Source organism: Eschscholzia californica, unplaced genomic scaffold (genome assembly GCF_041429995.1).
Source record: "Eschscholzia californica isolate CP2 unplaced genomic scaffold, dmEscCali1.0.p SCAF_4, whole genome shotgun sequence".
Classification (NCBI taxonomy): Eukaryota; Viridiplantae; Streptophyta; class Magnoliopsida; order Ranunculales; family Papaveraceae; genus Eschscholzia; species Eschscholzia californica.
Genome location: NW_028238461.1, coordinates 33,121,127 through 33,137,252, shown reverse-complemented (window position 1 = coordinate 33,137,252; position 16,126 = coordinate 33,121,127). Strand labels below are relative to the sequence as shown.

At 40.7% G+C, this 16,126-nt stretch overlaps 1 long non-coding RNA gene and 1 pseudogene across 1 annotated transcript; one reads left to right on the top strand and one right to left on the bottom strand.

Moving 5' to 3' along the window:
- Positions 1-2,465: 2,465 nt before the first annotated feature.
- Positions 2,466-3,006, top strand: LOC147544200 (secreted RxLR effector protein 161 pseudogene; annotated as a pseudogene).
- Positions 3,007-6,859: 3,853 nt separating this feature from the next.
- Positions 6,860-11,469, bottom strand: LOC147544199 (uncharacterized). Its single transcript, XR_015224017.1, has 2 exons — positions 11,222-11,469; positions 6,860-9,235 (listed from the first exon to the last, which is right to left on the bottom strand). It is a non-coding gene; the product is annotated as an uncharacterized LOC147544199 (long non-coding RNA).
- Between the last annotated feature and the right edge of the window lie 4,657 nt (positions 11,470-16,126).

The following is a 16,126-nucleotide window of genomic DNA, read 5'->3' as shown; positions in this document are numbered from 1 at the left end:
ATGTTCAAACAATTTCAGTGCGAAGTAGAGGATCAACTTGGCAAGAAAATAAAAGTCATTCGATCCGATCGAGGTGGTGAATATTTGAGTCAAGAATTTGACGATCATCTTAGGAGTTATGGTATAGTATCTCAACTCACTTCGCCAGGAACGCCTCAGATGAATGGTGTTTCCGAAAGGAGAAATCACACCTTGTTAGACATGGTTCGATCTAGGGTTATTTCCCAAATGGCCCCCAACTTTGTGACCAGCTTCCTGCCTGGCCCCCTAGATTAGCAAAAATACCCATATGGCCCCCTTTTTCCGTTATCTTTAACTTTCCGTTACTCTCTCTCCTCCATCTCATTTTCTCTCTCTGCCACATCATTTGACCACGCCACATCATCATCTTCTCCGACAGGGGTCGCCGGCCGGCCAAATTTCCAGCTGGCGACCTTCAATTTTTTATTTTTATTTTTATTTTTATTTTTATTCTCTCTCTCTCTAAAAACTAATTTTTTTTAACTCTCTCTCTCTCTACAGATCTAGAGAGAAAGAAAGAGCAAATCCATTGAAGGTATGTTCACAGACCCTTTGAAGGTCTGCGAACAGATCCATTGAAGGTCTATTCGCAGACCTTCAATGGATCTGCTCTCTCTAGATCTGTAGAGAGAAAGAGAGTTTAAAAAAAATAAAAAATAATTTTAGTTTTTAGAGAGAGAGAAGAGAGAGAATAAAAAAAATTTTGAAGGTCGCCGGCCGGAAACTTGGCCGGCCGGCGACCCCTGTCGGAGAAGATGATGATGTGGCGTGGTCAAATGATGTGGCAGAGAGAGAAAATGACATGGAGGAGAGAGAGTAATAGAAAGTTAAAGATAACGGAAAAAGGGGGCCATATGGGTATTTTTGCTTATCTAGGGGGCCAGGCAGGAAGCTGGTCACAAAGTTGGGGGACATTTGGGAAATAACCCTTCGATCTATGATGAGTTTAGCAAATCTTCCGAACACGTTATGGGTGTATGCTCTAGAAACGGCTGCTTTCGCACTTAACCGAGCTCCGTCAAAAGCTGTAGAAAAGACGCCATATGAGATATTGTTTGGAAAGGTTCCAAAGTTGTCTTTTCTCAAAGTCTAGGATGCGAAGTTTATGTAAAACGTTTACAAGGAGATAAAATCGCACCCAAATCAGACAAATGTCTCTTTGTGAGCTATTCAAAAGAGACAAGGGGTTACTACTTCTACCTCGAATCTGAGAACAAAGTGTTTGTTGCTCGAGATGGTGTCTTCCTTGAAAAGGAATTCCCTTTCAAGCAGACAAGTGGGAGAAATGTAGATATCGATGAAATTCGATATGAGCAACAAATAAACACGGATATAGAGATATCAAGAGGTTTAGCGGCTCCTATCTATCCACAATGTATGGAAGAGGAAAATGAGGTCGAGATAGAGAAACTCGTGGAACCTCCCGCACAAGTCGAATTAAATTCGCATGAGACATCTCAAATAGTTGAGAAAACTCCAAAAGTTGCTCAGGCCCCTCGTAGATCTCAAAGGCTCTAGGAATTATCTCCGAAAACAGATGTCCTACTGTTAGAAGATAATGAGTCGAGTACCTACAACCAAGCTATGACGAGCCCCGACTCCGAAAAATGGCTAAAGGCCATGAGATCGGAAATGGATTCCATGTCAGAAAATCAAGTATGGGACTTGATCGATTTGCCCGATGGAGCAACACCAATCAGATGCAAATGGGTTTTCAAAGTAAAATTGACAAGGATGGAAACGTTAAAGTTTTCAAAACTAGACTCGTGGCAAAAGGATACAAACAGATTCAGAGTATAGACTATGATGAAACCTTTTCACCTATCGCAATGCTAAAATCCATTCGGATCATTCTAGGAATTGCAGCTCATTATGATTATGAGATTTGGCAAATGGATGTCAAAACCGCCTTCCTAAACGGATACTTGGAAGAGGATGTGTACATGACACATCCCGAAGGTTTTGTAGATTCCAAAAATGCTGGAAAAGTTTGCAAGCTTAACAAATCCATTTATGGACTCAAGCAAGCAAGCCGGAGTTGGAATCTTCGATTCGATGAGAAAATCAAAGAATTTGGATTTCTCAAGAATGCAGAAGAGTCTTTTATTTACAAGAAGGTTATTGGGAGCAACCTAGTTTTCTTAGTCCTTTATGTCGATGACATATTAATCATAGGAAACAATATTCCGATGTTGGAATCAATTAAAGACGGGCTCCGGAAATGCTTCTCTATGAAGGACCTAGGGGAGGCAGAATACATATTAGGAATCAAGATCTATAGAGATAGATCAAGGAGGATGATCGGACTCAGTCAAGAAACTTATATAGATAAGATTCTTCAACGGTTCGAGGTGACAAACTCCAAAAGAGGATTCCTTCCCATGATACATGGCATAGTGCTTAGCAAAGATCAGTGTCCTATGAGTCCTGATGAGCTAGCACACATGATGAAAATACCTTATGCTTCGGCAATAGGATCTATCATGTACACCATGATCTGCACTCGCCCAGATGTTTCATATACCTTGAGCAAGTGCAGCCGTTACCAGTCAAATCCAGGTGAAGCGCACTGGTGCGCAGCCAAGAATATTCTAAAGTACCTAAGGACTAAGGATCACTTCCTGGCATATGGCGGGGAAGATACTCTAAAGGTTGTAGGCCATATGGATGCAAGCTTTTAGACGGATAGAGATGACTTCAAATCGCAGTCCGGTTACGTCTACTTTCTGAATGGAGGAGCAGTGAGTTGGAAAAGTTCCAAGCAGAGCACAATTGCAGACTCTACCACTGAAGCAGAATACCTAACGGCCTCAGAAGCTGCAAAGGAAGGAGTTTGGATAAAGAAGTTCATGATAGAACTTGGTGTCGTACCTGGCATAGAAGAGGGAGTGACTCTCTATTGTGACAACAGTGGAGCGATAGCCCAAGCCAAGGAACCAAGAGCACACCAAAAATCCAAGCATATCCAAAGGAAGTACCACTTGATTAGAGAAATCATAGAGAGAAAAGATGTGGTCATTTGCAAGGTTCACACGGATGACAATGTTGCAAATCCGTTGACTAAACCGTTACCTCAGCCCAAACATGATTCACACATGAGGGGCATTGGTATAAAGCGCATTGGGGAATGGCAACAAATGTAATTTGGATTCATAAAAGAGTTTATGTACCTAATTACTTACATTCGATAAATAAAATAAAAGAAATTTTATTTTTGTCCTTAAATTTTGGTTTGGTATTTAAGAGACAGTCCGTAGATAAAGAAAGCACTCAGGCTTGTCTACGTGATCTGATGAATGAAACCCTACTAAGTGAACTTGGAGTGATTCATTATCAATTCCCTAGTTCAGGTCATTGCATGGACAACAATGACTCACGAAGACTAGTACAGGAGTCGATAGGATAGCGCAGTTTCATGGGCTATAGGAATAGTGTATTCGATTCGACTACGTGAGTGCATAATAGGGATTATACGCTGGAATAACCCACAACATGAGAAGTTCATCCAAAGAATGATGATTCGTCAAACTTCTCATAAAGACAAGATCGAAGAGATTCCTCAAAACATGAGTGCCCAGCTCATCTTATGTAAGGATTGTCTGACTTTGGTTCCGTTAAACGCCGCGCCGTAAAAGGAGGTTATAAAAATGGATACTAGGAAGGACAGGATAGACATGAAGTTGAGTGAGAGCGCAAGAATGGATTATGTCCTCCTAACCATGTTAGGATGCAGTGTCCTCGGGCCACTTGATGAGCAACAACTGAAAATGCATGGCTGTGCTCAAATGGATTAAAAGTTAACCATTTGTTTTGACAGTTGTACTCGAGATCAAGAAAGTCTGGATGACGTGACATATCAGATGGGATACTAAGTGACATGGGAATCGAACATTGTACTTGTTCTAAGTCCAAGTGGGAGTCTGAAGGAGTTGAAGGAGATGTCCTTCGACTAAGGTGACAATGCGAACAACTTGTCGGATGGGACAATTTATGTGGAAGATCATCAAGTCCGAATGATTTAGGGATCGTAGAGTTGTAACTGGAGACCAACTACGATCGTCGAATTACGAAGTAATTCGCGGCTACCTTCGATCGGATCCTACAACGGGTTACACATAAGAGTCTCAAATTGATCTAGGATATGACTAGTTGGAGTGAGATATAACAATGGGAATGTCCCATAAACATATCTCATAGGCCTAAAAAGGAATTAGGCAAAGATAGTACAAAAAGGCCAAAAATAGGGTTTTTGGGCCTTAGCCGATTCGGGCACTTCTAGTGCCCGGATTGGGCTGAAATTCTGAGGGGAGATTTCTGACATATCTATTAGTATGCATGCAAACTTTAGTGGTGTTTGGACACCTCCTCATTAGTGAATTGAGAAAATATCATTAGATGCTATTTTCGACTATTTCCTTAAATCTTATTCTAAAGGGTGTTTTAGGAAACCTTTAAGGAGGTGTATTCTCATTAGGGTTCTATATAAACACTTTTAGGGCATAGAATAAGGTGTGGAATTTCTCTCTAAGCCTTCTTACTCTACCATATCAAGTAGAGAGGAGAAAGTGAGCTAATTCCCATTAACTATCTATCTAGTCAAGAAGAAAGGAGTTCTTCTTCCAACCACCATTGGTGTTCTAGCTAAACAACAAGGTGGAAGATCAAGTTGATTGCTCGTGTCCCAAGTAGAGGTGCTACGTTTGAAGCTCTTGATCTTCTCATAAGCAATTGGAAATGTTCAAGAGAAAACTAGCGAATAAGGTATTTATCTTTCTAGTTTTACTTAGTATTATTATAGGCTTATGCATGTGATCCTGGGAATACTAGTGTAGACATTAGATGTCTTATTTCTGCTATAAACACTAGTAGAAAGGTGTAAAACCCAACATCTAAGCAGTACGCGGACGATTGATTTCGACCATCGACGCGATCACCTCAAATCAAATGTCTTAAAAAGACTAAGGGATGGTATCGAATGGGTCAACGAACCAAGGACGCGGTACATGTTAGACTTAACCGGAAAACTAGATAGAGAATCAGAAAACCTGACAAAAGAGCTCGCGCAGCAAGAAGAGTTATCCTCGTCGATGCAGCGCGTGTCAGAATTGATACGAGAACTCGACGATGCATTGGAAGCCATGATGGAAAGACTGGAACGAAGGGAAGAGTTTGGTCAAAAGGAAAAGCATTCAAACAACGAGAGACAATGCCCGGAAACTATGTGTAACATTAGTTCCATAGCTGGAGGCCCGACCTTCGACAAAGATGGGGAAAACAAGCAGGATGAGTGTGGCAACAAACTCGAAACACCGCCCATCATCTTTACGGACGACGGCTTGGAAAGAGTAATCGTCCCTCATACTGATCCGTTAGTTATTACAGTTGTGATGGCAGGCTGGAACGTCAGACGATTTTGGTCGACACTGGAAGCTCAACTGAAGTCATTAGTAAGGCGTGCCTCCACAAACTCAAGGTAAATCCACGAAAAGTTATACCTTATAGCGTATTGGATAGCGTTCGGTGACAATAAAGTCAAAACGGACGGGATAGTGGCGCTGCAAATACTAATTGGGGATGGAGTGACTAGCAAGGCCATGATGTTAAAATTCGCCGTGATCGACAAGCTCCACGCTTAAAATATCATATGAGGGAGGAATTTCCTGAACAAATCGGGGGTTGGTATCTCCATAAATCATTTAATGATGAAAGTCCAGATCCCGGGCACAAACCTCGTAGGAACGGTCTGGGAAAGCCAAGAAACGGCAAGACAATGCTACCTAATTTCAACCAAAAACTACAAGAAATGAGGAACAACACAGACCACTGTCAGAGAAGGAGTCTTCTATGATGAACCTACGACGGTCGCCCAGGTACTAGGAATAACTTTCTAATATTACCAATTCTCTTTTATAAGCCAATAGGCTGAGACGTGACACCATGAGCCGCTTAATAAATAATGCTTTTTCAGAAAATAAGTATTATCTAAGGAGGAGTCCTAGTTAAACTCATTGTATGCGAGCAAAACAGGTAGCCCTGGTAGCGAAGGCCACGACTAGGGGCCCCCGAGGAGGAGTCCTAGTTAAACTCACTTTGCTAAAGCAAAACGGACAATCCTGCTAGCGAAGGCAACAACCAGGGGCCCCGAGGCGAACTCTTAGTTAAACTTACTTTGCTCAAGTACAACCCTGGTAGCGGAAGCCACAACCAGGGGCCCAAGGAGAAATCCTAGTTAAACTAGTCGTGCTCAAGCCGACAAAACAACCCTGGTAGCGAAAGCCACGACCAGGGGCCCAAGGAAAAGTCCTAGTTAAACTAGTCGTGATAAAGACGACAAAATAGCCCTGGTAGCAAGAGCCACAACCAAGGGCCCTAGAAGAAGTTCTAGTTAAGCTAGTCGTGCTCAAGCCGACGAAACATCCCTGGTAGCGAGAGTCACGACCAGGGGCCCAAGGAGAACTCCTGCTTAAACTAGTCATGATCAAGCCGACGAAACAGCCCTGGTAGCGAGAGCCACGACTAGGGGCCTAAGGAGAAGTCTTAGTTAAACTAGTCGTGCTCAAGTCGACGAAACAACCCTGGCAGCAAGAGCCACGACTAGCGGTCAAGGGGCCCTAGGGAAACTTCGAAGCCACTCAGATACGATTGTACAGGGCTAATTTGGGTTCTATTTGCAGGAGGAGTTAGTAAGTTAGGTCATACTAGAGTAGATCTCACTTAAACTTTGTTTTTTGCAGAAGTGATCATTCAGAGCATGCGTATTAAGCTAGGAAAATTGCATTAGTAAGCTTAGGATTATATTAACCCACTAACACCTGGGTTTGAGTTGAGAATTATTATGCAGGAAGGGAAACAACTCTTTAATTATAATCATTCATTCTGAAACAACACCAATTACAAAAAATTACAAAGTAAGTACATCCAAACCGATCTGAATGATCGACATCTATTACAGAAGAAATTGCAAGAGAAAGGGAAAAGCAGTTTAGGGAAAGAAAACATTAAAAGAGCAAAGGAAATGATCAAAAGGAGATTCCTCCAATTCAGAGCATCGCCGCATGAAAGATTGACTGTCAATCAACCTCAGGAAGAATCCCCATGGCAAGCGAATAAGAAGAGGCCTTAGTCGAAAGAAAGAAGTCTCCGACCAATAATGGAGCCTAGAGTGAATCTAGCCCACTTCCATCTTGGGAGCTAGACCCAAATTGGCATCCCGGGTAACTTAACTATCTCCATTGTCGGAAAAGTTACCCTTAACAATCACCATTATCGGAAAAGCATCCACCAACAAAATACCAACTATGAACTCGAACAGGGGCCTCATCTCAAAGTTATCGAAGTAGAGGGGCCAATCAGAAATCCTCAAAAGACAAAGAACAGTTAGAAGAATTGTTCATGGAAGAAACTCAAACACAAGGAGGCTATTTATAGCAGAAGAGGAAGAGTAATAGCCTCTCTCAAAAGGCAAAGAGGCAATAAAGAGAAGAATAAAGTGATGTGGCGTGAAAATGCCACATTTAGGTCACTTAACTTTGATGAGTTAGTTCTTTTTGAGTTTTATTTCTAACTATTTATGTGTTTTTATTACTAGGTAGTTTTTTTGGGGTTTGGCGTCTAATTCGGAATAAAGAAAGCGAATTATCACATTTTCATCTCATGCGGAAAAAAGAGACGAAAAGAGAACCAGGGGTCTTTTGGTCATTTTGGTCAAAATCCGAAGTCAAACAACAAGTGGAGTCAATGGCGGGTCCAACGGTTAAAACGGAAGTCAATTCCGAGTTCGGACGAAGAAGTTGTGAATGAAAGAAGCCGAGGTTCGGTCTTGGAACAAGGGTTCTATGAAGGCACCCCCTTGGTTCTAAATGTAGAGACAAGATGAAGGTACTCCCTTGCTTTAGAAAGAAGCCCAACCCCAAGAGCCCAAAGAGGAAGAGAACAATAGAGATTTTGTGGGCACCCTTTTTGGTCCAAGTCAAGAGTCTTTAATGATGGACAAAGTCAAGGGTCTGAAGTAGTCTAAAGGGATCCTATTCTACTATTCATCTTCTTTACCAAGCTACCAAGCAAGTGAGGGAGAAAGGGGTTCTAGGGTTTCTTGTTCTGGGAGTTGGAAGCTTGATAGAGAGAGAAAAAGAGAAAGGAAGAAGGGGGTCGGCCAAGACTAGGCGGCACGAGCTCGAGACGTGGGACAACAACAACCCGAGCTCCATGGTAGCAGCTCGGGCTGTTGCTTCATCTACCAACACTAGACGGCAGCAAGGGGACGCGTGCACACGCTCGTGATGGCAACCAGACAGCAGCCTCTTCACGCTGGCAGCAGCTTCCTGGCTCGGGCTGGTGCAAGCTCCGGCCGGAACAGCACTCGGGGAGCTGCTGCAACAGCAGCTCGGGTAGAGTTCCGAGCTCGGGCTGCATACCATCTTGCTCGGGACACCTAGGGACAGCCGCACCTTGGCTCGGCCGGATCTTGTTTGGCCGGATCTTTGATTTGGCCGGATTTAGACATATCCTTGCCGGATTTTCAAGAGGTTTCCGGTCATTATTTTGGTCCAAAACCTTAGGGCTTTTGTTCCCCTCATCTTGGCTAGCTTTCCAAGTGGTTTGATTTAATTTTGGTTGAAGATTGCTAGAGAGAGAAAACTAGGGTTTAGCTATAATGGAGGTTGAGTTCTAAATAGAGAAGATGATGATGGTCGCTATGGGGAACCCAGAATTTGCTTAGGGGAGATCGGCCGCACCTTAAAGATTCATATTTTCCGACGATCTTAGCCTCGAACCACATCGAAAAAGGGGGATTCTCTCATCATTTTCTTTCCATTTATTATTCATTCAATATTTTAGCTAACTCTCGTGTGTCATTGATGAGATGAAATGTGATGAATTCGTGATTATGTTTAATATGATTTAATGTTTTGATAATAAATTGATGTTCTCTTATTTTGATTACTTGTTTCAATCGTTTTTCATGTGTCTTATAAAGTACTTCGCATAGTTAATCGATTAGGCAAAGTGATCGATATCAATCGTAGTCTAGATTCAAATTTCATGTGTCTTGCCATGCACTTCACATAGTTAGGCGACTAGACGACATTTTCGATGATTCGGTTTTTGTAGCGCCCCAAATCCCAAATCTCAAGCCAACCGCCTTGAAATCGAAGATTTGATACCTTCAAACTGGATCCACGAGCGACGCCTAACATGAGTGCACAATCAATACCTGAAAAAAATAAAATAGCTGGGTTAAAACCCAACTGCAGTAGATTTCCTCAAACGGGTAGGCAAGCTCAATCCCCAATCAAGGAAGTATTTCATTCATATTCATTATTGGCGTTATCTGAAATTTAACGTGACAACTTACATAATACAACGAGATTTACCACACGCATGTAGAAATTAGTAATTTATGTTCTTGGTTATTAGGCTTTCAATGTCCTAATATTCTAATCCAATATTAGCTCTAGTGATAATAATCTTTCTTTTTTTCAATAGATATAAAAAGATCACACTATTCACCAAGATAGACCTTTATAGAACCCTAACTTGACGACAAAACATTATGCCATAAGACACAATCATCCAACTCTCATCGAATGATATGACAAGTTGGTGTCCACGTTGTATGAGAGTGTGGTCCACAAGGTCATTCATTATTTTAGCGCCGACCTCATACGCTCCATACCTAGATCACATTCGGTAGAGAGGGCCGAACCAACCAAATAAACTCATACGACCCTCCATCAACTCCATTATCACACACATAATAGCATCATACAACAAACATAAGTTGAATGAGAGTGTTGTCCACAAGGTCATCCATTGTGTTAGCGCCGACCCCATACGCTCCATACCTACATCGCCTCCGGTAGAGAGGGTCGAACCAACCACATAAACTCATACAACCCTCCATCACATCACACACATAATAGCATCATACAACAAACATAAGTCGAATGAGAGTGTGGTCCACATGGTCATCCATTGTATTAGCGCCGACCCCATACGCTCCATACCTACATCACCTCCGGTAGAGAGGGTCGAACCAACCACATAAACTCATACAACCCTCCATCACATCACACACATAATAGCGTCATACAACAAACATAAGTCGAATGAGAGTGTGGTCCACAAGGTCATCCATTGTGTTAGCGCCGACCCCATACGCTCCATACCTACATCACCTCCTGTAGAGAGGGTCGAACCAACCACATAAACTCATTCAACCCTCCATCACATCCATCGCATCACACACATAATAGCATCATACAATCATAATAGCATCACACTACAAACATTGGCTCTACAAAAGAATTACAAACAAGTTCACCAAACCATTCAAGCCAACAACACATGGCAAGTCAAAATGGATGATGCTCATAATAGATCCTCACGTGGATCACAACCTCAAACAAACAAATAACAATAATAGTTAACGAATATAGACTCACCAATATAAGGTATCATATACCTAGGAAATACATTGCTTAAAGAATAGAAACCATGTGAATTATCTCAATCAATTCGCTTATTAGAGATTGTATCGACACCTAGTACAAAAACTATTATAACTCCTCATTCGGAACTTCAATTAACTCACCGTTTGAACCACTAGAAAGTAGACAAACAGACCTTTCCAACCATATAAGATACACACCGAGATTCATTACCAATCAATATCCGATCTAATTTTAATCTAGACCGAAATACAGTAGGGACTGATGTGACACCTCGTACGAAAACTATTATAACTCCTCGCTAGGAACTCCAATTAACTAACCATTAGACAAACAAACCTTTCCAACTATATAAGATACACACCGAGACTCATTATCAATCAATACCAGATTTACTTTTAATCTAGACAGAAATACAGTAGGGACTGCTCTGACACCTCGTACGAAAACTATTGTAACTCCTCGCTCGGAACTCCAATTAACTCACCATTTGAACCACTAGAAAGTAGACAAACATACCTTTACAACCCTATAAGATAGACAGCTAGATTCCTTACCAATCAATCTAGATCTAATTTTGAATTTAGATCAAAATATTGTCCTATATAGATACTTTTTTGGAATTCAAGATAGAACTAATATCTAAATCATTCAATCATTCTTTATAAAACTTATGTGATTAACAATACTAAACCTATCATGGAATAAATTGAAAAGCCTACAAAAGAATTAGGAGATAGGAAATCTACCTCTTTTGCCTTAGATGACATCAAGACCACAATCATGCCTCTTTCTCTCTCTAGAGAACTCCATCTCTACCTCTTTTCTTCTTTATCCATTCTTCATTCACTAAGAGTGGCTTGTTGAAGATTAAGAAGATATACTAACCATAACATAAACAATACATAGATTTCTTCAACTTATTCATCAAAATCTTCTCCAAAGAATACAAAAAGAGCTCTAGACCCCTTTTTATATAATTAACTCAAGCAACCCTAGTTTTCCTTCTAACCCACTTCTATTTTAAGATGCTCAAGCCCACACTAACTTACTCTTCATATTAGGCCCAACCCCAAATTGACCTAGAGTTTTGTTATTTCCACCTAATTTGATATATATAGAAAATAGGGGTGTTACAGTTTTAGTCGTTTAGGAAGTTTGTTTGACTAAGTATTATCTCCGGACATACGTAGTGCTTATGAGCGTCCACCTTAGGAATCTAGACTAGTTTTATATCAATCCATTCGATTGGACCGTACATAGTTATAGGTTTATTATCATGGATTCCCAGACTTCGACACCTCGCTCACTTATTTGCCTCCCGACTCTTGTTCCTCCAACTCTTCTCTTGAATCTCTCTCGCCTATTTATATTAGATTATCTAGTTAGCTTTTTTATTTTCTTCTCTTATTACTTATTACTTATTCATATTAAAACCCCCTAGTTATCTTTGTTCTTTTCCGCCTTAGTCTAAGTTAGTTTGTGATACTTAAACCTTTGAACGAGACCCTTTCGATATCCAAACTACCTTCCTATCCTTGGATCGATCCCGGCTTTGCCGGATTACTACTTGATACCTCCGCTTGGGTGTGCAACCTTTTCGGGTGCATCATAAAGCCACCTCGGTAACCGGCGAAGTCATAATGACAAAATTCTGGGGTGCGACTCAAGACTGACTGGGTCAGAGAAGGAATTGATGGGCCCGACAAAACCGACTCATCCTCCATTCGTAAAACGCCATGTGCCCACATATGGCAACAGAGGTAATGTGGAGGTTAACAAAAGAGCAACGCCAAAAGTGCGTGATCAGAGAACAAAATTTGTGAAGTCACAGAATCATGCATAGAAGCGGAAATCAATTCCCTTCGACAGAAGACAAAACGTGTCAAACAAAAAAGGTCCGCCTGAACGCTTCTAAGAAGTGCTAACTTAGCTCAAACTGGTGGAAAACGAAACTTCATCAGCACAGCGGGAGAAGAAGCTCTCTCAAATGACTTAGCTAAAACAACCCCTGAATGTAGAGCTCCAGAAAACCAAGAGAATGACCGAGCTTCATGAAACAGCTTTGGTCCAGGTATACCCCTTATCGTCAGGACCATTTAAGATACTCAGAGACCAGACCCAAGAGTCACTTCTACTCCTCAGTCTCTCTACTTTGGACTAAGGAGTGGCGGGACTCGTGATGATGCACGAATTGTCCAGACGTTAATTGACGTCAAAAAGTCAAGAACGGACCTGAAGTCCAACGGGTCAACCCGACTTACGATAAATAGAATGGTTACACCTCGCTACCTACGCCCTAATTGGGAGGTCAGCTTGAGATAACAGGCATGTTTCGTTCTTGGCACGAACAGGTCAGCTCCGAGGTCTCTAAAAGGAATGAGGGGGGTCTTCGTGAGTTAGACCGATGCCTCACGCCCTAAACTGGAGAGGCAGAAGCGCGTCTAGCTCATACCGACTCAATCCTGGAATCTCCCTAAAAGATCTTAGTCGGTCACAAATCTTAAGTGTTAAAGCAAGTTTGGGCTCCAAGAGTCCTTCAGGAGGAAACATCTCCCAGAAGATCTATCACCTCGACAAGATATTATCTATCACCTCGATAGGATATCTACGAAGGATCCTTAAACTTAGGAACTTTTATTTATCCTAAATACGAGATAACTACAAAGGAAACCCTAACCACGAACAGTGGAAACTGTTGGGAATTACATGTCTCTAAGACTACCCTAATCATCTAACAAGTGTTGGTAGCGGAATCTCAAACAATCTAATGTTTAACACTAAGTTATCCAGGATCATATACATGAACTAACAATGAACTAGAAGGGAAGAAGAATACCTTTATTCGCTTTCCCACGAACTAAATTCTGACCAGTATTCGGAAGATAAAGAGCTTCAAGTGTAGCTCCTCTACTTGAGACACCGAATGTATAACTTAAACTCCTTCCTTTCAGTCAGGTAGAACCTTCTTGGAGGTTGAGATGAAGAACACCTTCTTCTAGACTTGATAGCTAGAATGGGAACCTTTTCTCTAAAATCTTCTTCTCTCTAAGATGTGTGAGAGAGGTGATTTTCTGTTGAGAAAACTCCACACCTTTTCTGAACTCTAAGTTGGTCCTTATGTAGGCATTACCTTAGTAGAGTCCCACTCAAATAAGGAATCCTAAAAGTCCCTCAGAAAAGATAAGCTTTAGTTAGAGTCCAATCTAACTAGGACTCCTAATTAAGGTCAAAACCCTAATTAGGTTTTTCCTTTAATGTGGCCGGCCTGACTAGCCCTTAATGGGCTTAGTCTGTCCGGCCCATATCCCTCTTATGGCCGGCCAGAGATCTCCCTTTAAGGGATTTCCTTTGTTGGCCCAAAAAGTGAGTTTTGCTCCTTTTCGGACTTCCCTTTCGAGTCCGATTCTTTTCAATCTTTTAAGCACTATTAGACTGGATCATATCCATCTATATGCTAGTTCCCATTAGTCTATTCTCATTGTTCAAGTTACCATTCTTATGTGTAACCCGTTGTAGGATCCGGTCTATGTTAGCCGCGGATAACCGAAGTGATCTGATAGTCGTAAGCGGCTTCTAGCTAAGCATTACGACTTCTAATTGAACCGGATTGATTGATCTTCCAAATAAGGTCATCATTATCCTATGAGCCAAATCGTACGCATTGCCATCTTGGTCGAAGGACATTCCTTTGGAAGGATATACCTTCAGACCTTAAGGACATATATCCTTCAGTCTCCCACTTGTACTTAGAATAAGTGAAATGGTCGATTCCTATGTCTTTTCATATCTCATCTGATACATCATACTTATGCTATTAAATCTGCATTAAAGAAAAAATAAGGTTTAAAAACTTGTTATTAATGCAAAACCTATTTTGCCACATGATCCAATGAAAATCGTCTTTGATAGAATAATGTGATTCCAAGACCCCATTTCTTCAGAGTTAAGTGCACATGGGCCCTACCCTTAACCCTGTCGTCCTGGGTGAGTGAACTCTTGACTGATCATACTCATATGACTCTTGGTTGATGGATCACATGTATTATGCCAGGTCCATCCTTTTACCTCGATATCCAAAACCCTTTTGTTGATTCGTTGAGTAAAACCATTTAGACACTTATACCTCTGTCATAGGTCTACTCGCATTGTCCAAGATAAAACATGACACCCTACGGAGTCAGACCCACCAATCGATGATCGAGGGCTCAATTGGCGTCTTAGTCTGGGTAGGTATTTTACTCAAAATTATTTTTAGGATATGTTCACTTTTTCTAGCATGCATTATAGTGAATTTTAAACTTAAGCATCCACGACATAAACATAAATAAATAAGTAAATGCGCGCGAAAAAAATAAATCAAGCACATATGGATCCTAGTGCAGCCCCTAGCCTAAAAATATCTAATCTTTTCAGGATTATTCTTGTTTCGCCTTAGTTCGCCTAGATCTCCATCCTCAAACCTCAATTGAAGTATCCTACTCGAACTACGACATCCTTGAGTTTCTTTAACAGACTCATAGACCATAAACTCTAATTACAAGACTCAAACGATATACAAATCGTATAAACTTGAAATTAAAATTATTACACCGTGCACACATTTGTGCTTAAAAACGAAAATGAAAGATAAACAACAATCTATAGCCATACTAGTTCCCACATAATATGATATTCGTAACAATCAAATACGCATGCATGATTAACTTTAGGAGATACTTTGTTGACATCTCTATGCCAAACGCACCGTAAGTATATATTCCAAGAATTTTGACTAATGATTTCCAAAATCAATATTAGGAAGAACTCCGTTTGGGCCTTCGGATGGCTCGGGACAATTTCAAAAAAAATATGTGTGGAATCGGGAGAAAAGTTTGGAGAAAAGACGAAAAATTCTCCCTCGGGTCAGGCCCGAAAATCTCAGCCCGCGGTCCGAGACCGTTTTTGGAATGGCCCGGGGAATCTTCAAACTATAAACCGTGGTGGATACTAAAGTTGTCCATATCTTCCTATAGAAACAGAACATAAACATCTTCTTTAAAAATAGAAAAGAAATACCTACTTCATGTACCAGTTCATTTTAATAAAACTTCGATATTTTCATTCTTGAAATGCTATGAAAAATATTGGGTACTTTCTCCGTCAATCGGTTCGGAGGCTAATCCAATTAAAAGACGCCCCAAGAAGGGAACCTTGTCTTATATAATGGTACAAATGAAAGGCCACTAAAGATGCACATGATTTATGTTATTAATTAATATTGTATGGTTATCAGACATGTCTGCATCAGTTATCACCTTATAGGATTTGATTCATATTGTGCTGCATACATTCATCATGTTTATGCAACATCGCCTTCCTCATATTTTTTCCTATTTTTCATCATTATTGCTTTTGAGGTTCTAATCTTCATATACTTCAATGATTGTATATCTTGTTTCAGTTATGTCAACTAACCTATCTTGAAAAAGGATTTCGATTTCTTTATCTTAACCTTCATCTTCCGCGTCTGATTGTGTTTCTGCTCCTCAACTTTAATTTCACATCATTATCATCCAGTTCATCATCTGCTTTCTTCATCATCTTTTATATTATTTTTGTCATTTTAAGAATTGTATAGTACAAAACACATTCCGTACAAATAATTGTGCTCA